Genomic DNA, 26,535 nt, shown 5'->3' on the forward strand with positions numbered 1-26,535 from the left:
GTACCCCAAAACAGTGCAACGCGTTTCGCAGGCCCAGCCCGCTTCATCAGGCAATAAAAATGGGGACAAGACTGTAGACAAGAGACAGTACATTATGCTATAGTAAATTCTGCAAATTTGCATATTAATATATTGCATATCATAAAGCATACCATATGAAATAAATAGCTTCGTGGAGATGGCATAAAAGAGTTGGGTGTGCAAGTAGACAATAGGGGGTAGAGGCTATGGTGCTCGTGATAGTAATGGGCTATGGGGTGTTATTTTACACAGATTTGCAATGAGTGGTATTGGTAATGGAAAAGGGTATATGTCAGCAAGAGTAATGGGTAATAGAGCATTGAGAAGAGAACAGGGGGCCAGAAATACAGGGTAAAGTGTGCAAATAAAATAACATAAAGAACTCACCAGAATTTCAGCAATAGCAGGTGTAGCGCCTCAGTGAAGTGGTGAGGACGCTCAGCTCCTTATATATACAGGTTCTTGCTAAAAGGGCCAATTAGATGTATGGGAGGTATTTGGTGGGCGGGGTTAGGGTGAGTGTGCGAGCAGCCAATGGGCTCTCGCCACCTGTGTTCAGTGAATTGGGTTTTTGGGAAGGGTGGGTGGGGTTAGGGCGGGCTTGTGAGTAGCCAATGGGCTCTCGCCACCTGTGTTCGGTGTATTGGGTAGTTGGGGGGCGGATACAGGTATCATGGTTACCAAATGTGCAGCTGAATAGTGTACTAGCTGAATAGAGTACTGGTTAAGGGCACTGCCTTTGACATGGGAGACCAGGGTTCAAATCCCGGCCGGGGCATTATCTACTCATTGGTGTTTGGATGCTGTAAATGGGCAAAAGAATAAATTAAGTAAAAAAGAATATGCAAAGGTCTTTTTCAAGATTTAAATAAATATAATGATTCGATCCAGTGGGAATAAAATTAGTATATTTGACAGAGGGATTGATGTGTAAAAGTATTTAGCTGCCATCTAGTGGACCAAAAAGTTATGACCCGGTCCTAAGACACAAGCATAAATAGACATGTAAGAGCAACATAAAAATTAATAGAATAAATAGACATGTAAAAGCACCATAAAAATTAATAGAAACATAAATATAATATAAAAAATAACCAAATATGGATCAACTTAGTAGTCCTGGACAATTGTAGCAACTGGTAAAAAAGCACATAACAATCAAACCAAATGACACTTTTTGACATAAAAATATGTAGAATAATAATCAAGCCAGAGGTGTAGTTGTAAAAATGGACGGTTACACTAAAACTTATTGGGACAAATAAAATAAAATACAATAAATAAAAAGTCATGAAACAAGACAAAAAAAGGGTAAAAGAGAGCGGCCAAGATAAAAGAAAAACGGTACAGGAGGTATTTTAGTAAATTTTTTCCAGAACTTCATTTAGACCCTCAGGGCTGAGGGTTCTTATAGTTTGTATCCAGAACATTTCAATTTTTTTTTAGTTTTTCGAATGCGTTTGACGAACTTGCATCAATTGAGTCAATTAGTGTAATGTTGAAGAATTGTGGGTTATTGGCGTGGTGAGTGCAGAAGTGCCGTGATACGCTGTGAAGGGGGAATTTTTTAGTGATGTTTCTTTTGTGTTGTCCGATTCTGCTGCGGGCCAACTGTGTAGTCCTCCCCACGTACTGGAGTCGACAGGGACATGAAATGAGGTAGATGACAAATTTAGATTCGCAGGTGAGGTGTTTTTTTATGGGATATTGAATACCGGTACTGGAGGACACAAAGAATGTGCAGGTGTTGATGAATTGACAGGCTGTGCAACGGTTTTTGTTGCAAGGGAAACAACCAGGCTCCTGTGTTTGAAGGGTGGTGGGTTGGTTTGGTATACGTAATTTGCTTGGCGCTAAGAGATTGCGGAGATTTGGTGCTCTCCTATATGTAATTGATGGTGTTGGGGTAGTATAGGTCGTAGATAGGGGTCTTGCATAAGGATGTCCCATCGTTTTTTTAGGATATTGCGGATGGACAGATGTTGGGCATTGTAACGAGTGATGAATCTGGGGGGGCATGTAGTATTAGTAGGTTGTTTGGTAGTGGTATGAGGGTTGGGATGTTTGGCTCTGTATCTTGCATCTTTGATCAGTTTTTTGGGGTAATGGCGGTCTGTGAATTTTTTGGTAAGGATCTCTGATTGAATGTCAAATTGTGATTGGTCCGTGCAGTTCCTATGTATTCTTCTGTATTGACTGTAGGGGGTGTTAGTAATCCAAGGGTGGTGGTGAAAGCTATTGAAATGTATGTAGTTGTTGGCATCGACTGGTTTGAAGTATGTTTTTGTCATAATGTGATTCGATTCTATGTATAAAGTGAGATCAAGGAATTCAATGGAGGAAATGTGGTGGTGGTGTGTGAATTGGAGTCCTGCTGTATTAGAGTTGAGGTAACTGACAAAATGTGGAATGCGTGAAGCGTCGCCTTTCCAGATGAAGATTAGGTCGTCAATATACCGCTTGTATAGTACTATGTTGTCGGAAAACGGATGATGTGTGGATAGTTTAAGTACTTCCAGGAGCCCCATTGTAAGATTGGCATTCCTACTTAACCATAAAAATAGTGACAAATATCACCCTCTTATGTCAAATCTCACTTCTAGAGTTAAACGCTTCGAACTTGACACCATAGAGTCAAAACTTAAAAAACTGAACAGGGACCGTCTAGCGTATGCTGAGCATCGGGAGAGGGAACGCAAGCCACGTCCCATCCCCGCTGCGCAGCCTACGGGCCCCAATCATCCACCTCCACCACCGCCCCCACTTATGAGTCTCAATATTCCCCCACCCACATATAGGTTCCCACCCTTCCCACCACCTCCCATTCTACTCCCCACACCAAAGGCACCAACACCATCCTTAGCACTTCCCCCACCACCTTTGCATACACCTCCAGCCTCACACACTGTTCCCCTACCACACCCCAACACCGTACCCAAGCCCACTCCCTTCATGGGCATGGCCCCTCCCCCAAACAGTTTTGATCTCACAAAAAACCCCACAGCAACTCCAAAAACCCAACGCACTAAAACCAACAAGAAAACATCTATCACCTCTACCCCCCGTACTGGGGCCGGCAAAAAAAACAACAAAGACCAGACCTCTATCCAATTCAACTTTATACCCAATGGCCCCCCGGCAACATTGCTCAAAACCACTCAGAACACTAACATCACCAATTCAAATACCACTCCCACTATACCTGTTACAACCCTTGGTGGGGGGAGGTGAGGGGAACCCCCCACCAAGGGGATCCAACCCGCCAAATTATGCCCCACAAAAACCACACTATATTCCCCAAAAACCTTATACTAAGAAAACACCCAAAAAAGATTACCAACCTCATGGAGGGCGGGACTATCAACCCCAACAAACATATCAACCCCAACAAACATATCAACCTTATCAGATCCCACCTAGAAGAGGGGGATACCAAGAACCTAGAGGGAATAGGGGGAGACAGTATGATAAAAGGGGACATGTCAGCTGGCAATCAGAGGTCCCGGTCTCCAATAGATATGACCCATTGAGACATGAAAGTAATTATAGGCCTTTTTTAGAGGAGGGCCGAGGTTATCACAGACCCCCGATAGAATACAATCGAACAGGATACGAGGGGGGGGAACCATACAGTCCGGTGGGCGACAACATCAGGAGAGACAGAAAAAGGGGGCAAGACGAGGAAAACGAGGAGGTCGAAAATTTCAAAAGAAGGAGATTCTGAAGGGGGAGGGCATCTTTAACCTCAGTGGAACCCCATTGGAGGAGAAAGAGATCAGATTGTTAGACCAGGGATTAAAATATGCCCCCAAAAATAGTCTTAACAAATTTCAAACATATGTGGACCTACAACGTTTCACTAGAAAATTGAATATTAAAAAGTATTTTGCGAATAAAGAAGGGCCCCACACCAGATCTAACAACATTTCAGCATTTCAACATACTCCACTAAAAAATCCATCCACCTTCAACCCACAAGAAGGGGGGAGTTACAAATCAATAGAAGTTTTTAAGAAACTAGTAGAGAAAGACATTAGAAAAATACAAGTGGGAAAAGAGAGTCTAGAGATTAAAACTGCTCGAGAGATGCTCAAAGAAAAAGACCTTGTTATTAGACCGGCAGACAAGGGGGGGGGTGTAGTGGTCCTTAATAAGGAACAATATCATGCCACATTAGATGGACTGATTGAAGACAGAGAAACTTATACAAAACTGAGAGGGGATCCAACTAAACAGTACCTAGAGGAACTCAGGACTTTGACTAAAGAGGCGCTTAGGGAGGGAATGCTGAAGGATGCGGAGTTTGATTTCCTCATCCCATCGGCCCCCAGAATACCCATTGTGTACCAGGTCCCGAAAATCCACAAGGATAAAGTAAATCCCCCCGGGAGACCTATTATTAGCGGACTGGGGTCGGTCACACATCATTTGGGAATATACCTTAATGAGTTCCTCCAACCTATGGTACAAAAATTACCTTATGTTATCAAAGACACAAAACATATGATTCAAAAGATTGAGGGCCTAGAAGTGGATGGGGAAACGAGATTGGTTACAGCCGATGTATCGGCTTTGTATACTAGCATACCCCACCACTTGGCCATGGAAGCAGTGTCACACTATTTGAGAACGACGGACATGATCCCAGAAATCCAACAAGGTTTCATTTTAAAACTCCTGGAATTTGCACTTGGGAGAAATTACTTCTGGCATAAGGGGGATTTTTTTCTACAGCACAGAGGATGCGCCATGGGGGCAGGATATGCCCCGGCATTGGCAAATCTATTTATGGCACGGTGGGAGGAGCAGGTCGTCGATGGGACGGACCCGGGACAACTGTTGTTTTGGGGGCGTTACATTGACGACCTGTTCCTCCTATGGAAGGGTGACACCTTTTCACTGGAGACGTTTTTTATTCACCTAAATGACAACACGAGGAATATTCAACTTAGTGTTGATCATGAACTTAATAATATTCACTTTTTGGACCTCTTAATTTTTAAGGAGGAGGGAAAATTACACACCAGGAGCTTTTTTAAGGAGACCGATAGAAATGGGTTCATGCCCGTCAGCAGCAATCACCACCCCACGTGGATTAGGGGGATCCCGAAGGGGCAAATGATACGTATGAGGAGAAACTGCAGTAAAATGGAAGATTATGTGAATCAGGCACAAACCATGATAGAGAGATTTAAAGTAAAGGGATATGAGGAAACGGAACTGCAAAGATGTATGATGGAGGTGGGAAGAGGAGATAGGGAGAAATACCTACAGAAATCCACCAGAAACAAGAATGAACAACAAGAGATCGCGTTCATTACCAACTTTACTGGTCAGTATAGGAAAATGGAACACATAGTAAAAAAGCATTGGGAGGTGCTTAAGGAAGATCCGGCTCTTAGGAGTGTAGTACCAGAGAAACCCAGGTTCATTTACCGAAAAGCCAGAAATTTGAAGAACCTACTGGCCCCGAGTTGTGTGGACCCCCCAAAAAATCCAATGGGCCCTTTCTGGCAGATGGAGGGCTTCTTCCCATGTAGAGACTGTGTAGGATGCCGGGAAGCTAAAAGCAATAAGATTACAAAAATAAAATCCTTTTCAAATGGAATACAGAGGAAAATAAAACAAAATATCACATGTAACACAAAGGGTGTGGTGTACCTATTGTGGTGCACCTGTGGTATACAATATATAGGACGGACAAAGAGGTCACTACAGGCCAGAATAGGGGAGCATGTTAGAAATATAAAAAATGGGGTTAAGGGACACAGCGTGTCCTCCCACTTTAGATGGAAACATCAACAGAATCCAGCCCACTTGTCCTTTTGTGGACTGGAAAAGGTTAACAAACACTGGAGGGGAGGCAACTTTATCCGGTTGCTATCCCAAAAGGAAACACAGTGGATATATGAACTTGAAACCTTGACCCCTAAGGGGTTTAATATAGACATTGATCTGAAATGTTTTATTGAACAGGGATAGAAAAGGGAAAAAACTCGCTGCAGCAGCTGCGCGGAAAATACATGGGAGGAAGCCCACCCTGATAAAAACTGAGATACCATACTTAACACATAGTAACAACATTATAACTATGATAAGGAATGAGTACAGGATTAATAAATAAAGAGTGAAATCCCCATACTCTGATATAATCTACCTGACATGTAGTAAATTTTTTCATCCACTTGAGGGCAGTATATACCCAGAAGTCGCATAAGATTGAAAGGTTGTCTAAAGCTAATGAATTTTTCCACATGTGCTTCTAACAGGATTACCTCGGTGATTTTTTGATATGTAACCTATTAGTTTTAATAAAACATATGTTTTAATGTAATATGATAATTGGGTTGTAAACATGGGCTCTCACCCACGGAGTTTCACGGGGTGACTGACTTGTAAATTAAAAACCTGGAAGGTGCCCACTATCAGTATTATTCTTTTACTTGTAGAGGACAATTATCCTCTTTTTAACATAAGTTTGAAATATCATGCAGAAGTTTAAACTCCAGACGTGGTTTCAGCACTATTTAACACGTAACCACGCTGGAGAGCAAATTTTTAATAAAGTTTTGTTGAAGGGAGGTGACAGAGTCACTCCCAACCAATGGGCTATCAGAATGGAGGCTTTTAGAGCTACACACGCCGTAGCAGGTCCGAGCCCCTGATGAGTCACGTGCTGTGACGAAATCGATCGGGCGGACCTGCAGACGGCGTCTTCCGCACTTCCAGATAGACGGTGGGAGGCCAGAGCTGACCCATACGAATTGGATTGAGGATTCCATTCAGCCATACCGGGAGGCTGAGCGGGGGAGAGCCCGTGGGAAAAACTCAATGTGCCAAACCTACTGCGAATCTGTAAGTGCATAGAAAGGAATAAATACATGCAATTTTATACAGTGTTGCGCTATGAGAGTGTTCAATGCTTTTATCTTGAGGAAAATTTGTATATGTTGGAGACGTTGGCTTGGAAAACGTAACGATTGATGGTGGCTGCAGCAAGGGCGGAGTACAGTGTAGGCGAGGGGAGCCTGAATGCCCCGCATGCGCATTAGACCATTATAATCTGTGGTCCAACAAAATCGGTGAGTCGCTCTCCACGTGGTGTTGGTGGTGGGAGTGACATAAAGAATATTGTGCAGCGCTGGTCAAATCTCTTTGAAATACATGATTGAAAGGACATACTCGCCTAAATTGATTTCAGCGAAGCCTCAAAAAGTCAAAGAGCACTTGGACTTTTTTAACCTATTGTTTAATACCAGGAGAGTGTTTGCATGATATTTAACTGGACTGGTAATTTTCTAGTAATATGAGGCAGATCCAAGTAACTGCCAGAATATTTTAAAGTTATTGTGGTTTATGTATGATAATTTACTGACATTCCATAGGATTTGGATCCAGGTGATCCGTGGATATTTGAGCGCAAGGCTACGAACAGCATTTAGGCTGTAATTGCACACTGTTACAACCACCGTTGATTCACCTGCCCAAGCATCCCAGATTAGCATCTGCCACTCGGACCCCGACTCTTTAGACTTTACAATACACCCCACCCCACTATCCCCTACCAATCAAAACCCCAATCCACCCCAGGAAAATACTACCACCAACTCACACAAACTCCAAACTGATATAAAAACCTTTTTTCAAATGACTAATGACAACCCCACCTCCGGCAGTGAATCAGCTAACCACACCCTTTCCCCCTCTTTTTTAGAACTTCCCTCAGCACTATCACAAAACATTCTCTCTACCCAATTACCAAGCCCGCGATCAGGGATAGTACTTTTCCAACTCACCAACAAATCCAAACGACCACTACCAGACATAGAAAAAGAGGAAGTAGAGGGAAAAGGAAAAAGAAACAAACCATAATCACAACCCCACCCCCCACAAACGCTAGCAGATGCATTTTCAATTTATCAGACCACATTCTTAGCACCCATGAGTCTACTCTCTTAGAAAAAGGCCTATCCTTTTGCCCAACTAATCAAGTCAATACATTCGAACTTTTCTCAGATCTCAATAGTTATATCCGCAAACTAACACTCAAAAGACATTTTGCCATCAAAAACCTCAAACCCACTGAAGATAATGCCCTAACCTCGCTTATCATCACCAACAATGACACCCTACCCAATGTTACCATTTCTCATCCTGAAATTAGCACAGAAAAATACATTACTACTCAGTTAAAAGGGAGATCCCGCTTTTACCCAGCAGCCTCTAAGGGCTGCTACATTGAAACCTTCTACTCTTTAGTTCTTAAAGACCTACAAACGCTACAGGATGACCTACCCACCGCCAAATCCAACCTTAATCCACGTGAATCCCACGCCCTCAAAAATCTACAAAAAAACCATAACCTGATTATTAAACCTGCAGATAAAGGGGGGGGCATTGTCATACTCAATCACGCAGACTACCTAGAGGAAGCAGCCAGGCTCCTCGACAATCCCAAACATTACGAAACCTTGACTACAGATCCAACTCCCTCTCTAAATATTACATTAAAAACCCTTATCAATAATGCCTTCCTGTCTAACATCATCACCAAAAATGAAAGAAATTTTATTATCAACGCTCAACCGATTACCCCCATCTTCTACTATTTACCAAAAATACATAAAAGTTTACAAAAACCGCCCGGTAGACCCATTATATCAGGTATCAACTCCATCACCTGCAACCTTTCCAGATTCCTGGACCAACACCTACAGCCACACGTACAGTCCCTGCCCTCCTTCCTCAAGGATTCACAACAGCTCATACTACTCCTACGTGGCATCGCTTGGCAGCCAGATTATGTCTGGCTAACATGCGATGTCACTTCCCTCTATACCAATATCCCCCATTCCTTCGGTCTTCAAGCCTTACAATATTATTTAGCCACCAACCCTTCCATGCCACCTACACAACAAACCTTCCTTCTGCAATGTGCAGAATTCATCTTAAAAAACAACATATTCACATTTAATGATAAAATTTACCATCAGACGAGTGGGACCGCGATGGGGAGCTCGTTCGCCCCCTCGTATGCCAATCTTACAATGGGGCTCCTGGAAGTACTTAAACTATCCACACATCATCCATTTTCCGACAACATAGTACTATACAAGCGGTATATTGACGACCTAATCTTCATCTGGAAAGGCGACGCTTCACGCATTCCACATTTTGTCAGTTACCTCAACTCTAATACAGCAGGACTCCAATTCACACACCACCACCACATTTCCTCCATTGAATTCCTTGATCTCACTTTATACATAGAATCGAATCACATTATGACAAAAACATACTTCAAACCAGTCGATGCCAACAACTACATACATTTCAATAGCTTTCACCACCACCCTTGGATTACTAACACCCCCTACAGTCAATACAGAAGAATACATAGGAACTGCACGGACCAATCACAATTTGACATTCAATCAGAGATCCTTACCAAAAAATTCACAGACCGCCATTACCCCAAAAAACTGATCAAAGATGCAAGATACAGAGCCAAACATCCCAACCCTCATACCACTACCAAACAACCTACTAATACTACATGCCCCCCCAGATTCATCACTCGTTACAATGCCCAACATCTGTCCATCCGCAATATCCTAAAAAAACGATGGGACATCCTTATGCAAGACCCCTATCTACGACCTATACTACCCACAACACCATCAATTACATATAGGAGAGCACCAAATCTCCGCAATCTCTTAGCGCCAAGCAAATTACGTATACCAAACCAACCCACCACCCTTCAAACACAGGAGCCTGGTTGTTTCCCTTGCAACAAAAACCGTTGCACAGCCTGTCAATTCATCAACACCTGCACATTCTTTGTGTCCTCCAGTACCGGTATTCAATATCCCATAAAAAAACACCTCACCTGCGAATCTAAATTTGTCATCTACCTCATTTCATGTCCCTGTCGACTCCAGTACGTGGGGAGGACTACACAGTTGGCCCGCAGCAGAATCGGACAACACAAAAGAAACATCACTAAAAAATTCCCCCTTCACAGCGTATCACGGCACTTCTGCACTCACCACGCCAATAACCCACAATTCTTCAACATTACACTAATTGACTCAATTGATGCAAGTTCGTCAAACGCATTCGAAAAACTAAAAAAAAATTGAAATGTTCTGGATACAAACTATAAGAACCCTCAGCCCTGAGGGTCTAAATGAAGTTCTGGAAAAAATTTACTAAAATACCTCCTGTACCGTTTTTCTTTTATCTTGGCCGCTCTCTTTTACCCTTTTTTTGTCTTGTTTCATGACTTTTTATTTATTGTATTTTATTTTATTTGTCCCAATAAGTTTTAGTGTAACCGTCCATTTTTACAACTACACCTCTGGCTTGATTATTATTCTACATATTTTTATGTCAAAAAGTGTAATTTGGTTTGATTGTTATGTGCTTTTTTACCAGTTGCTACAATTGTCCAGGACTACTAAGTTGATCCATATTTGGTTATTTTTTATATTATATTTATGTTTCTATTAATTTTTATGGTGCTTTTACATGTCTATTTATTCTATTAATTTTTATGTTGCTCTTACATGTCTATTTATGCTTGTGTCTTAGGACCGGGTCATAACTTTTTGGTCCACTAGATGGCAGCTAAATACTTTTACACATCAATCCCTCTGTCAAATATACTAATTTTATTCCCACTGGATCGAATCATTATATTTATTTAAATCTTGAAAAAGACCTTTGCATATTCTTTTTTACTTAATTTATTCTTTTGCCCATTTACAGCATCCAAACACCAATGAGTAGATAATGCCCCGGCCGGGATTTGAACCCTGGTCTCCCATGTCAAAGGCAGTGCCCTTAACCAGTACTCTATTCAGCTAGTACACTATTCAGCTGCACATTTGGTAACCATGATACCTGTATCCGCCCCCCAACTACCCAATACACCGAACACAGGTGGCGAGAGCCCATTGGCTACTCACAAGCCCGCCCTAACCCCACCCACCCTTCCCAAAAACCCAATTCACTGAACACAGGTGGCGAGAGCCCATTGGCTGCTCGCACACTCACCCTAACCCCGCCCACCAAATACCTCCCATACATCTAATTGGCCCTTTTAGCAAGAACCTGTATATATAAGGAGCTGAGCGTCCTCACCACTTCACTGAGGCGCTACACCTGCTATTGCTGAAATTCTGGTGAGTTCTTTATGTTATTTTATTTGCACACTTTACCCTGTATTTCTGGCCCCCTGTTCTCTTCTCAATGCTCTATTACCCATTACTCTTGCTGACATATACCCTTTTCCATTACCAATACCACTCATTGCAAATCTGTGTAAAATAACACCCCATAGCCCATTACTATCACGAGCACCATAGCCTCTACCCCCTATTGTCTACTTGCACACCCAACTCTTTTATGCCATCTCCACGAAGCTATTTATTTCATATGGTATGCTTTATGATATGCAATATATTAATATGCAAATTTGCAGAATTTACTATAGCATAATGTACTGTCTCTTGTCTACAGTCTTGTCCCCATTTTTATTGCCTGATGAAGCGGGCTGGGCCTGCGAAACGCGTTGCACTGTTTTGGGGTACTAATTAATAAATGTGACTACTATTCAGACAGTCTTTCGTGTCTGCTTTATGGAGGTAAGTCCACCACTTCCTCCCCGCAAATTTTAAAGTTTTTATCCACTTTTATCCTGCTGGCGCCTCTGTTCTCCTACTGCTATACCGTGTCCACCCCTGGTGGAGGGGTGATCTACCCCCTTTCGCATCTACAGAGAGCGACTTCTTATCCCTGAGTGAGGACAGGTCTAATCTCCTCACCTGCCTATACAGTGGTTGCCTGTGTGGTAACCCATGTTTGTGAGTATAATTTTCTCACGATAACCTTTACTTCATTTATGCTTAACATACTACACTATATTGGGCTCTCGGTTTCTCTACTCTTTATCTCTCTACAAGCCTTGCTTGGCCGGTTCTACTACAGAACAAGCGAACAAACACGCCGATAGCAGCCTGATCATGAATTTCATCGAGGACAGATCCGTCCACCGAGATGATCTGCTGGCCCAGTTTAAACGAACTCCGGCTATCCCCGCCGAACCAGACACCAGCCAAATCGACAGTACACCTCCAGCCCCATTTGTCGACCTCAAACCCGTCTTCCAGAAACTGGAATCTGCACTCAAAGATGAGTTCTTCCACCTAGCAGACATTGCCATGCAGCAGACATACATTGATGAAAAGATCTCACCCGATGGGATACGAATTAAAACTCTCACGGCCTTCCCTAAGGATCTTACCGTCAGTGCAGATTGGTACATTTACCTTGAAGTCTGCACTGCTGGTATGATGGAGAGGATCATAGCTAAAAGAAAAACCTTAATCAGTGAATTGCAGCCCATCATAAATGAATGTAGGGAATTCCTACTTAACCATAAAAATAGTGACAAATATCACCCTCTTATGTCAAATCTCACTTCTAGAGTTAAACGCTTCGAACTTGACACCATAGAGTCAAAACTTAAAAAACTGAACAGGGACCGTCTAGCGTATGCTGAGCATCGGGAGAGGGAACGCAAGCCACGTCCCATCCCCGCTGCGCAGCCTACGGGCCCCAATCATCCACCTCCACCACCGCCCCCACTTATGAGTCTCAATATTCCCCCACCCACATATAGGTTCCCACCCTTCCCACCACCTCCCATTCTACTCCCCACACCAAAGGCACCAACACCATCCTTAGCACTTCCCCCACCACCTTTGCATACACCTCCAGCCTCACACACTGTTCCCCTACCACACCCCAACACCGTACCCAAGCCCACTCCCTTCATGGGCATGGCCCCTCCCCCAAACAGTTTTGATCTCACAAAAAACCCCACAGCAACTCCAAAAACCCAACGCACTAAAACCAACAAGAAAACATCTATCACCTCTACCCCCGTACTGGGGCCGGCAAAAAAAACAACAAAGACCAGACCTCTATCCAATTCAACTTTATACCCAATGGCCCCCCGGCAACATTGCTCAAAACCACTCAGAACACTAACATCACCAATTCAAATACCACTCCCACTATACCTGTTACAACCACCGTTGATTCACCTGCCCAAGCATCCCAGATTAGCATCTGCCACTCGGACCCCGACTCTTTAGACTTTACAATACACCCCACCCCACTATCCCCTACCAATCAAAACCCCAATCCACCCCAGGTAAATACTACCACCAACTCACACAAACTCCAAACTGATATAAAAACCTTTTTTCAAATGACTAATGACAACCCCACCTCCGGCAGTGAATCAGCTAACCACACCCTTTCCCCCTCTTTTTTAGAACTTCCCTCAGCACTATCACAAAACATTCTCTCTACCCAATTACCAAGCCCGCGATCAGGGATAGTACTTTTCCAACTCACCAACAAATCCAAACGACCACTACCAGACATAGAAAAAGAGGAAGTAGAGGGAAAAGGAAAAAGAAACAAACCATAATCACAACCCCACCCCCCACAAACGCTAGCAGATGCATTTTCAATTTATCAGACCACATTCTTAGCACCCATGAGTCTACTCTCTTAGAAAAAGGCCTATCCTTTTGCCCAACTAATCAAGTCAATACATTCGAACTTTTCTCAGATCTCAATAGTTATATCCGCAAACTAACACTCAAAAGACATTTTGCCATCAAAAACCTCAAACCCACTGAAGATAATGCCCTAACCTCGCTTATCATCACCAACAATGACACCCTACCCAATGTTACCATTTCTCATCCTGAAATTAGCACAGAAAAATACATTACTACTCAGTTAAAAGGGAGATCCCGCTTTTACCCAGCAGCCTCTAAGGGCTGCTACATTGAAACCTTCTACTCTTTAGTTCTTAAAGACCTACAAACGCTACAGGATGACCTACCCACCGCCAAATCCAACCTTAATCCACGTGAATCCCACGCCCTCAAAAATCTACAAAAAAACCATAACCTGATTATTAAACCTGCAGATAAAGGGGGGGGCATTGTCATACTCAATCACGCAGACTACCTAGAGGAAGCAGCCAGGCTCCTCGACAATCCCAAACATTACGAAACCTTGACTACAGATCCAACTCCCTCTCTAAATATTACATTAAAAACCCTTATCAATAATGCCTTCCTGTCTAACATCATCACCAAAAATGAAAGAAATTTTATTATCAACGCTCAACCGATTACCCCCATCTTCTACTATTTACCAAAAATACATAAAAGTTTACAAAAACCGCCCGGTAGACCCATTATATCAGGTATCAACTCCATCACCTGCAACCTTTCCAGATTCCTGGACCAACACCTACAGCCACACGTACAGTCCCTGCCCTCCTTCCTCAAGGATTCACAACAGCTCATACTACTCCTACGTGGCATCGCTTGGCAGCCAGATTATGTCTGGCTAACATGCGATGTCACTTCCCTCTATACCAATATCCCCCATTCCTTCGGTCTTCAAGCCTTACAATATTATTTAGCCACCAACCCTTCCATGCCACCTACACAACAAACCTTCCTTCTGCAATGTGCAGAATTCATCTTAAAAAACAACATATTCACATTTAATGATAAAATTTACCATCAGACGAGTGGGACCGCGATGGGGAGCTCGTTCGCCCCCTCGTATGCCAATCTTACAATGGGGCTCCTGGAAGTACTTAAACTATCCACACATCATCCGTTTTCCGACAACATAGTACTATACAAGCGGTATATTGACGACCTAATCTTCATCTGGAAAGGCGACGCTTCACGCATTCCACATTTTGTCAGTTACCTCAACTCTAATACAGCAGGACTCCAATTCACACACCACCACCACATTTCCTCCATTGAATTCCTTGATCTCACTTTATACATAGAATCGAATCACATTATGACAAAAACATACTTCAAACCAGTCGATGCCAACAACTACATACATTTCAATAGCTTTCACCACCACCCTTGGATTACTAACACCCCCTACAGTCAATACAGAAGAATACATAGGAACTGCACGGACCAATCACAATTTGACATTCAATCAGAGATCCTTACCAAAAAATTCACAGACCGCCATTACCCCAAAAAACTGATCAAAGATGCAAGATACAGAGCCAAACATCCCAACCCTCATACCACTACCAAACAACCTACTAATACTACATGCCCCCCCAGATTCATCACTCGTTACAATGCCCAACATCTGTCCATCCGCAATATCCTAAAAAAACGATGGGACATCCTTATGCAAGACCCCTATCTACGACCTATACTACCCACAACACCATCAATTACATATAGGAGAGCACCAAATCTCCGCAATCTCTTAGCGCCAAGCAAATTACGTATACCAAACCAACCCACCACCCTTCAAACACAGGAGCCTGGTTGTTTCCCTTGCAACAAAAACCGTTGCACAGCCTGTCAATTCATCAACACCTGCACATTCTTTGTGTCCTCCAGTACCGGTATTCAATATCCCATAAAAAAAACACCTCACCTGCGAATCTAAATTTGTCATCTACCTCATTTCATGTCCCTGTCGACTCCAGTACGTGGGGAGGACTACACAGTTGGCCCGCAGCAGAATCGGACAACACAAAAGAAACATCACTAAAAAATTCCCCCTTCACAGCGTATCACGGCACTTCTGCACTCACCACGCCAATAACCCACAATTCTTCAACATTACACTAATTGACTCAATTGATGCAAGTTCGTCAAACGCATTCGAAAAACTAAAAAAAATTGAAATGTTCTGGATACAAACTATAAGAACCCTCAGCCCTGAGGGTCTAAATGAAGTTCTGGAAAAAATTTACTAAAATACCTCCTGTACCGTTTTTCTTTTATCTTGGCCGCTCTCTTTTACCCTTTTTTTGTCTTGTTTCATGACTTTTTATTTATTGTATTTTATTTTATTTGTCCCAATACGTTTTAGTGTAACCGTCCATTTTTACAACTACACCTCTGGCTTGATTATTATTCTACATATTTTTATGTCAAAAAGTGTAATTTGGTTTGATTGTTATGTGCTTTTTTACCAGTTGCTACAATTGTCCAGGACTACTAAGTTGATCCATATTTGGTTATTTTTTATATTATATTTATGTTTCTATTAATTTTTATGGTGCTTTTACATGTCTATTTATTCTATTAATTTTTATGTTGCTCTTACATGTCTATTTATGCTTGTGTCTTAGGATCGGGTCATAACTTTTTGGTCCACTAGATGGCAGCTAAATACTTTTACACATCAATCCCTCTGTCAAATATACTAATTTTATTCCCACTGGATCGAATCATTATATTTATTTAAATCTTGAAAAAGACCTTTGCATATTCTTTTTTACTTAATTTATTCTTTTGCCCATTTACAGCATCCAAACACCAATGAGTAGATAATGCCCCAGCCGGGATTTGAACCCTGGTCTCCCATGTCAAAGGCAGTGCCCTTAACCAGTACTCTATTCAGCTAGTACACTATTCAGCTGCACATTTGGTAACCATGATACCTGTATCCGCCCCCCAACTACCCAATACACCGAACACAGGTGGCGAGAGCCCATTGGCTACTCACAAGCCCGCCCTAACCCCACCCACCCTTCCCAAAAACCCAATTCACTGAACACAGGTGGCGAGAGCCCATTGGCTGCTCGCACACTCACCCTAACCCCGCCCACCAAATACCTCCCATACATCTAATTGGCCCTTTTAGCAAGAACCTGTATATATAAGGAGCTGAGCGTCCTCACCACTTCACTGAGGCGCTACACCTGCTATTGCTGAAATTCTGGTGAGTTCTTTATGTTATTTTATTTGCACACTTTACCCTGTATTTCTGGCCCCCTGTTCTCTTCTCAATGCTCTATTACCCATTACTCTTGCTGACATATACCCTTTTCCATTACCAATACCACTCATTGCAAATCTGTGTAAAATAACACCCCATAGCCCATTACTATCACGAGCACCATAGCCTCTACCCCCTATTGTCTACTTGCACACCCAACTCTTTTATGCCATCTCCACGAAGCTATTTATTTCATATGGTATGCTTTATGATATGCAATATATTAATATGCAAATTTGCAGAATTTACTATAGCATAATGTACTGTCTCTTGTCTACAGTCTTGTCCCCATTTTTATTGCCTGATGAAGCGGGCTGGGCCTGCGAAACGCGTTGCACTGTTTTGGGGTACTAATTAATAAATGTGACTACTATTCAGACAGTCTTTCGTGTCTGCTTTATGGAGGTAAGTCCACCACTTCCTCCCAGCAAATTTTAAAGTTTTTATCCACTTTTATCCTGCTGGCGCCTCTGTTCTCCTACTGCTACATTTAGAATAAAATAATTCTTGGCATAATGTCCCACCTAAAGAAAGCCTAATTGGTGGTGAAAAAAACAAGATATAGTTAATTTCATTGCGATAAGTAATGATAAAGTTATAGACGAATGAATGGAAGGAGCGCTGAAAGGTGAAAATTGCTCGGATGCTGAAGGGGTAAAACCCCTCAGTTGTTAAAGGGACTCCGAGCTCAGAAAAAAAAGGAAAGTTGTACTCACCAGGGGCTTTTTCCAGCCCAGTGCTGGTCGGGAGGTCCCACGCCGGCGTCCTGGCTCCTCTCCTTCTCCCCGCTCCGGAATGGCTGGCAGGCCGCAGCCCGGGCGACACTCTCCCGAGTGTCGGGCTGCTTCTTCCGCATATGACGCGGATTACGTCACACGCCGGCCGCCTCGCGTCATCACGGCGGCCGGCGTGAAAGTACTGTGCATGCGCGAACAAAGCGCGCATGCGCAGTACTTTCACGCCGGCCGCCGTGATGACACGAGGCGGCCGGCGTGTGACGTAATCCGCGTCATATGCGGAAGGAGCAGCCCGACACTCGGGAGAGTGTCGCCCGGGCTGCGGCCTGTCAGCCATTCTGGAGCGGGGTGAAGGAGAGGAGCCAGGGCGCCGGCGTGGGACCTCCCGACCAGCACTGGGCTGGAAAAAGCCCCTGGTGAGTACAACTTTCCTTTTTTTTCTGAGCTCAGAGTCCCTTTAAAGAGAACCCGAGGTGTGTTTAAAGAATGTTATCTGCATATAGAGGCTGGATGTGCCTATACAGCCCAGCCTCTGTTGCTATCCCAAACCCCACTAAGGTCCCCCTGCACTCTGCAATCCCTCATAAATCACAGCCGTGCTGTGAGGCTGTGTTTACATCTGTAGTGTCAGTCTCAGCTGCTCCCCCGCCTCCTGCATAGCTCCCTGCCCTCGTCCCTTCCCTCCAATCAGCAGGGAGGGAAGGGATGCAGGCAGGGACTGGAGTTCTGCAGGAAGCGGGGAGAGCAGCAGACTGACACTATAGAGATAAACACAGTCAGCTCTGACAAGCTGTTTGTCAGCAGCGTGGCTGTGATTTATGAGGGATTGCAGAGTGCAGGGGGACCTTAGGGGGGTTTGGGATAGCAACAGAGGCTGGGCTGTATAGGCAGATCCAGCCTCTGTATGCAGATAATATTCTTCAAACCCACCTCGGGTTTTCTTTAAGTGGTTAATTCTGTGTTTGGATATAGGTCATTGCCACACTGCCTCTGAAGACGCTGTTCTAGCGAAACAATCGTCAGGCAGGCAGCCACCCACGGAGTGCCAGGGAATCAGTCTACTATCATAGTTACATAGTTACATAGTTATTTTGGTTGAAAAAAGACATACGTCCATCGAGTTCAACCAGTACAAAGTACAACACCAGCCTGCTCCCTCACATATCCCTGTTGATCCAGAGGAAGGCGAAAAAACCCTTACAAGGCATGGTCCAATTAGCCCCTAAAGGGAAAAATTCCTTCCCGACTCCAGATGGCAATCAGATAAAATCCCTGGATCAACATCATTAGGCATTACCTAGTAATTGTAGCCATGGATGTCTTTCAACGCAAGGAAAGCATCTAAGCCCCCTTTAAATGCAGGTATAGAGTTTGCCATAACGACTTCCTGTGGCAATGCATTCCACATCTTAATCACTCTTACTGTAAAGAACCCTTTCCTAAATAAATGGCTAAAACGTTTTTCCTCCATGCGCAGATCATGTCCTCTAGTCCTTTGAGAAGGCATAGGGACAAAAAGCTCATCCGTCAAGGTATTATATTGCCCTCTGATGTATTTATACATGTTAATTAGATCCCCTCTAAGGCGTCTTTTCTCTAGACTAAATAAACCCAGTTTATCTAACCTTTCTTGATAAGTGAGACCTTCCATCCCACGCATCAATTTTGTTGCTCGTCTCTGCACCTGCTCTAAAACTGCAATATCTTTTTTGTAATGTGGTGCCCAGAACTGAATTCCATATTCCAGATGTGGCCTTACTAGAGAGTTAAACAGGGGCAATATTATGCTAGCATCTCGAGTTTTTATTTCCCTTTTAATGCATCCCAAAATTTTGTTAGCTTTAGCTGCAGCTGCTTGGCATTGAGTACGATTATTTAACTTGTTGTCAATGAGTACTCCTAAGTCCTTCTCCAAGTTTGATGTCCCCAACTGTATCCCATTTATTTTGTATGGTGCTAGACCATTCGTACGTCCAAAATGCATGACCTTACATTTGTCAACATTGAATTTCATCTGCCATGTATGTGCCCATATAGCCATCCTATCCAGATCCTGTTGCAATATGACACTATCTTCCTGAGAGTTAATGATTCTGCACAATTTTGTATCATCTGCAAAAATAGCAACATTGCTCACTACTGCATCTACTAGGTCATTAATAAATAAATTGAAGAGCACTGGACCCAGAACAGACCCCTGTGGGACCCCACTGCTAACAGTCTCCCATTTTGAGTATGATCCATTGACCACAACTCTTTGTTTTCTGTCCATTAGCCAGTTCCCTATCCATGAACACAGACTCTTCCCCAGTCCTTGCATTCTCAACTTTTGCACCAGACTTCTGTGGGGAACAGTGTCGAAGGCCTTTGCAAAGTCCAAGTATATCACATCTACAGCATTCCCAATATCCATATTAGCATTCACTACCTCATAAAAGCTGAGCATGTTAGTCAAACAGGACCTGTCTTTAGTAAACCCATGTTGATGCTGAGAAATAAGATTATTTTCTACTATGAAGTCATGTATAGTATCTCTTAGTAACCCCTCAAATAGTTTGCATACAACTGATGTTAAACTTACAGGTCTATAATTTCCTGGATCAGATTTTTTGCCCTTCTTAAATAATGGGAAAACGTGGGCTGTACGCCAATCCACTGGGACTCTGCCAGTTGCAAGAGAGTCACAAAAGATAAGATAAAGGGGTTTATCTATAACTGAACTTAATTCCCTTAGGACCCGAGGATGCATGCCATCCGGGCCAGGTGCCTTGTCTATTTTTAATTTATTTAGTCTTGCCTTCACTTCTTCCTATCAAAGCTACAGTGTGCTTCAAGTCTGCAATATGCCTGCTGTTCTGCAGACACTTTTCCTTCCTCCCCTCTCACAGCTGTCTCCATGCATAGATACTTGTATAATGTACAGGGAGTTTGGCAGGCACTCAGGGTTTGCTGTACAAGAACCAGGCAACATACACTCAGGCAAGCTATGTGCTCAAGATCAAAAAGATAGTTTATGCAAAACATATGGAGAGACAGAAGAAGATCTGGCACTATAGCTTTTTATTGTAGCAAAAATTGATGTGTGCTAAAGTGCTGTTGTGCAGAAATACATTGAACAATGCAGGATCGTAATTGATCAAAAAACATTGATGAGTGACAGTAGCACAAAGAGGTTTGCTAACCTGGGTGTCAGGGAGGTAGCAGGTGTGGGTGCCAATGGGTGCACGGCCTTACGCCGTTTCGCAGGGCAAACGCCAAGCTTCTTCCGAGGAGTGCACAAGGTGACTGAGTGAGAATCGGGGATAAGAGCGCGTCTATTCATGACGCACTTCCGGTCCGCTGAGCTAATCCCGCCCTCGCTGTCTGATTGGCTTGCAGTCTCGCTGAAGGCTAAGGGCAAAGTACTGCACTGCAATACAGATGAGTCGCGTATGCGCGTCATATGACGTCGCATTAACGCGGCCAATGGCAGTGCAGATGCACTATAGGTGGCGTAATAAGGGTACGCTGTAAGCAACAGCGTATACAAAGTTGCTACTATGGCAACATGAGATGTCCCAGCTTGACTAAGCAGATGCTGGGGCAATCTCAGTGCACAAAGGCAACGAATGAGAGTATTCTCTCATTTAGAAGCTTTATTAGCTAATAGAACCCTATGCTTAAAGCAGAGCAAGGAAATCACATGAGGGGGCAGGATATGGCATTAGTGCAAGTGTGTGTGGGTGAGAGAGAAGGGAAAAGAGGAGTGGTGTGTGGAGAAAAAGAAGGTGAGAAAGCACTAAGTGTAGAGGACCCCCACAAAAGAGAGGGGATAAGTCAGTGGATCAAGGACCGGAACCCAGAGAGACATAAATGTAAAAGTAGGTTCCATCACGGCGAGAATAGGCAGCAGTATCTCATTGATATAAATTTATTAATTTGTAAGCTATACAAGTAATAAAAATTAAAATCGTCCTTTTGGTTGTAACCCCAAAAGACCTGGATCATAATTGAAGCCTAAAAAGAAAAATATATAAATTAGGTACTTTTTAAGAAAGACAAAATGCCATGATGAAAGCTACCGGGCAACAATCAATGGTTTAATAGGCATACAGTAAGGGAGAAGACCCCTATATATAGCTATGGATCCAAGAAGCAAGCAAGGTCAACGTAATCGTTGAGACCTAAGGCTCCCATGGCATGGGTGCGCAAAATCCAATGTGCTTCTTGTCTAAGCAGAAGTTTCTTTCTGTCTCCACCCCTACGTGGAGTATTGCAAACATCAATGCACGCGAAGGAGAGTGAACTGGGATCACTTTGATGAACTGCGGACATATGCTCGACTATCCTCGGGCAACCTTTACCCTTGGGTAGCAATCGAGCATGTTCTAAAATTCGTTCTTTGACCATTCTGGTGGTTTTGCCAATGTAAAATCGCTGGCATGGGCACCATAGTGCATATACCACAAATTTGGTTCTACAGGTACAAAAGAATGGAACTTTGCATTGTATAGGGCCGAGTTGAAAGAACGTGCCAGTTTTCATAAGAGGACATGCTTTGCAAAAACCGCATCTATAGTTACCATTTGGTGCTAATTCGCTCAGCCAAGTGCGCCGTGGATTTTCACGAAAATCACTGTGCACCAAGATGTCACCAATAGTGGGTGCTTTTTTAAAAGCTATCATAGGTTTAGCAGGTAATCCATCTTTTAGGATGGGGTCTTCCAACAGTAACTATAGATGCGGTTTTTGCAAAGCATGTCCTCTTATGAAAACTGGCACGTTCTTTCAACTCGGCCCTATACAATGCAAAGTTCCATTCTTTTGTACCTGTAGAACCAAATTTGTGGTATATGCACTATGGTGCCCATGCCAGCGATTTTACATTGGCAAAACCACCAGAATGGTCAAAGAACGAATTTTAGAACATGCTCGATTGCTACCCAAGGGTAAAGGTTGCCCGAGGATAGTCGAGCATATGTCCGCAGTTCATGAAAGTGATCCCAGTTCACTCTCCTTCGCGTGCATTGATGTTTGCAATACTCCACGTAGGGGTGGAGACAGAAAGAAACTTCTGCTTAGACAAGAAGCACATTGGATTTTGCGCACCCATGCCATGGGAGCCTTAGGTCTCAACGATTACGTTGACCTTGCTTGCTTCTTGGATCCATAGCTATATATAGGGGTCTTCTCCCTTACTGTATGCCTATTAAACCATTGATTGTTGCCCGGTAGCTTTCATCATGGCATTTTGTCTTTCTTAAAAAGTACCTAATTTATATATTTTTCTTTTTAGGCTTCAATTATGATCCAGATCTTTTGGGGTTACAACCAAAAGGACGATTTTAATTTTTATTACTTGTATAGCTTACAAATTAATAAATTTATATCAATGAGATACTGCTGCCTATTCTCGCCGTGATGGAACCTACTTTTACATTTATGTCTCTCTGGGTTCCGGTCCTTGATCCACTGATTTATCCCCTCTCTTTTGTGGGGGTCCTCTACACTTAGTGCTTTCTCACCTTCTTTTTCTCCACACACCACTCCTCTTTTCCCTTCTCTCTCACCCACACACACTTGCACTAATGCCATATCCTGCCCCCTCATGTGATTTCCTTGCTCTGCTTTAAGCATAGGGTTCTATTAGCTAATAAAGCTTCTAAATGAGAGAATACTCTCATTCGTTGCCTTTGTGCACTGAGATTGCCCCAGCATCTGCTTAGTCAAGCTGGGACATCTCATGTTGCCATAGTAGCAACTTTGTATACGCTGTTGCTTACAGCGTACCCTTATAACGCCACCTATAGTGCATCTGCACTGCCATTGGCCGCGTTAATGCGACGTCATATGACGTGCATACGCGACTCATCTGTATTGCAGTGCAGTACTTTGCCCTTAGCCTTCAGCAAGACTGCAAGCCAATCAGACAGCGAGGGCGGGATTAGCTCAGCGGACCGGAAGTGCATCATGAATAGACGCGCTCTTATCCCCGATTCTCACTCAGTCACCTTGTGCACTCCTCGGAAGAAGCTTGGCGTTTGCCCTGCGAAACGGCGTAAGGCCGTGCACCCATTGGCACCCACACCTGCTACCTCCCTGACACCCAGGTTAGCAAACCTCTTTGTGCTACTGTCACTCATCAATGTTTTTTGATCAATTACGATCCTGCATTGTTCAATGTATTTCTGCACAACAGCACTTTAGCACACGTCAATTTTTGCTACAATAAAAAGCTATAGTGCCAGATCTTCTTCTGTCTCTCCATATGTTATAGATACTTGTATGCTGTGCTGAAAGTTGCCATCTTCCTGAATCTGGTGGTGCCTTGCCTCCCCTGCTCAGTCCCATCCCTCAGTGACAGACTGGAGAGGAAAGAAGGGGCGCTTTCCTTCATGCAGAACGCTGGAGAGACTGGAGGATAACACGGCAGCAGACAGCTGATTATCGGACGGCAGCTGATTTGCTGCTGATGTGCGACACCTGCCCCAGCTCTCCTGCTTCTCTCTAGGTGCCCTACAAACTAGCCTAGGTGGCCTGTGCGGAAATCTAGCCCTGAATAAGTTAAATCTGTGAACAAGGTCGAATTAGCACATTCTCAATGGCTTGGACTACAAGTTTTCATCTCTTGGTGTCACCACTATTATACAAATTAATCAACCACTGTAGCATTGGGTATCATATACCTAACAGATCAACTGTATCATCCCTGCTATTCCTGGATACCTCTCTCCTATTCTTAAGAATGTCACTTATCTCTTAGACAATTTTCCATAATGTAGAAAGAAGAAAAAACTGAAAAGAAAAAAGTAAGGAAGAAAAAAAAATGGAAAAGAGAAATATAATAGTCTTATTCTCTGACATTTCCATAAAATGTGTAGAATTCATTTCATGCATCATAGTTAAAATCTACTGCCAATGCTACTCTATCCAACCCCCCCCCCCCCCCCCTATAGAGGTGGATGGGTAACCTGAATATAAGATGGAGAAAATATTGGATTCCTGTAAAATTAGAAATTGTGGGCAATACCATATAGATTGGAAAGGGTATGGACTGGAAGAAAGATGTTGGGTTCCTGCTCACCAGATTCATGCTGCAGATTTAAGCAGCAGCCTGGCAATTCCAGTGGGCAGGCTCTGCAGTCCTGTAGACAAGCAGAAAGCCACTCGTGGGGCCTGATCGGGGGCGCCTTTTGCCATAGGCAATATAGGCAGTCGCTTGGGGTGAAGTCCAATTACAAGGCGAAGCTGCTTTATATTTTATTTCTGTCTCCCTCCGTCAGCAGCGGCAGCCAGCATCCGGGTGATAATACACGTGAGTGCAGCGTGCTACTGCATTCACGTCTCTCCCCTCCGCCCCCTGGAGCTGGCCAGCCAATAGACAGGGAGGAAGGCTCTGCTCCACGCCTCTCCTCCTCTAACCAGCCACAGACGCAGTGTTTACTGTGTGTAGCCACGCCCCTAACTCCGCCCACCGCCATTAATGCCTGGAGTTACCGCAGATGCCAGGCTGGATGTTGCTGCTGACCTCTGGCCCCTTTCTTCAGGAAATGGCCAGTCTGTGCCCCCCTGCATCCCCCGATGGACAGCAGAGCGGGGGAGAGAAGAGAGAGATAGCAAGCTGCAGCCAGAGGGACAGTCACACAAGAGTCAGAAGCACCAGCGCAGCAGTATCTGACAGGACGTCTCATGTGAGCAGCCAGAGCTGTGTGAGATTGCCCCCCTCCTGATGACAGGAGCAGAGACACAGACACACTGAAGAAGGTAATAGCCGCTGTAAAGTTCGTGTGTCTGGCTGCTCTGTGTAATTTCCCTGCTGGAATCTGTTCCCATATACTCCATCTCCCTCCCCCTCTCTCCCTCCCTCCTCTTGTATTCCCCAAGTGCTTCAACATGCCCCTTCAAACAGGACCACCTGTGGTGAGACACATTTGTCTCTCACTCATTAACATCTCCTCCATTTTCCAAAATCTCTCCCTCCTATCTACTTATTTTCTTTCCCACTCTCCCTTTCCTGTACCCAGGGGTGCCTGTGAAACGCTGCCCACATTGCGATTAATTTCTGGTGAAACGCTGCGCACATTACGATTATTTTCTGGTGAAAAATTGCCACATTACGATCATTTTCTGGAGAAACATTGGCGCATTACGATTATTTTCTAGTGAAACATTGGCGCATTACGATTATTTTCTAGTGAAACATTGGTGCATTACGATTATTTTCTGGTGATAGATTGCTGCATTACAATTATTTTCTGGTTATAGATTGCTGCATTACATTTTTTTATGGTAAGACATTGCTTCATTACGATTATTTTTTGGTGAAACATTGCTGCCTTACGATTATTTTCATGGAGGGGGAGTGGGGGGGCGCCACAGGTTTTCTCGCCTGAAGTGACAAAATGGCTAGAGGCACCCCTGGGCCTGATTCACAAAGCGGTGCTAACCTAGTTAGCACGCCTAAAGACTTTGGGCATGTTATGTAGGGTGCTAACTAGGTTAGCACCGTTTTGGAAATGCGCCAAGTCCCGCGCGCAAAACTTTCCATGTGCACAGCGCAGTGCGCGCAAAACATCCACCCTGTGCCATTAAATAAGGAAGTCTTGCAAGATGACCTGCTGATGTCATCAGGTCTAACCCGGAAGGGTTTGCTGCTATGTGTTAAAAGTACGGTGGCCCATCAGCAGCACAGGGGTCTACATGAAAAGGGCGCCGGTAAAAAAGGGCGCCTGGTGTAGCCCATATAAACTTCGGCTACAAAAAAGGCGCCTGGTGTAGCCCATATAAAAACTTCAGCTACAAAAAAACTCCGGGATGTGTTAATTACTATTCCCCCTCCAGGCCGCCATGGATAGTGGGGGAATGAAATAATTTGGCTTCCAGCGCTTGTAGCCTATATAAAAACTTCGGCTAGAAA

The 26,535-nt window shown here is 43.7% G+C and overlaps 1 protein-coding gene across 6 annotated transcripts in view; it reads right to left on the bottom strand.

The window, feature by feature from the left end:
• The window catches only part of TENM2 (teneurin transmembrane protein 2), a 4,210,084-nt gene that overhangs the window by 1,786,358 nt on the left and 2,397,191 nt on the right, over positions 1–26,535 (bottom strand). The window lies entirely within an intron of this gene.

This window comes from Hyperolius riggenbachi, chromosome 3, assembly GCF_040937935.1.
Source record: "Hyperolius riggenbachi isolate aHypRig1 chromosome 3, aHypRig1.pri, whole genome shotgun sequence".
In the NCBI taxonomy this organism is placed as follows: domain Eukaryota; kingdom Metazoa; phylum Chordata; class Amphibia; order Anura; family Hyperoliidae; genus Hyperolius; species Hyperolius riggenbachi.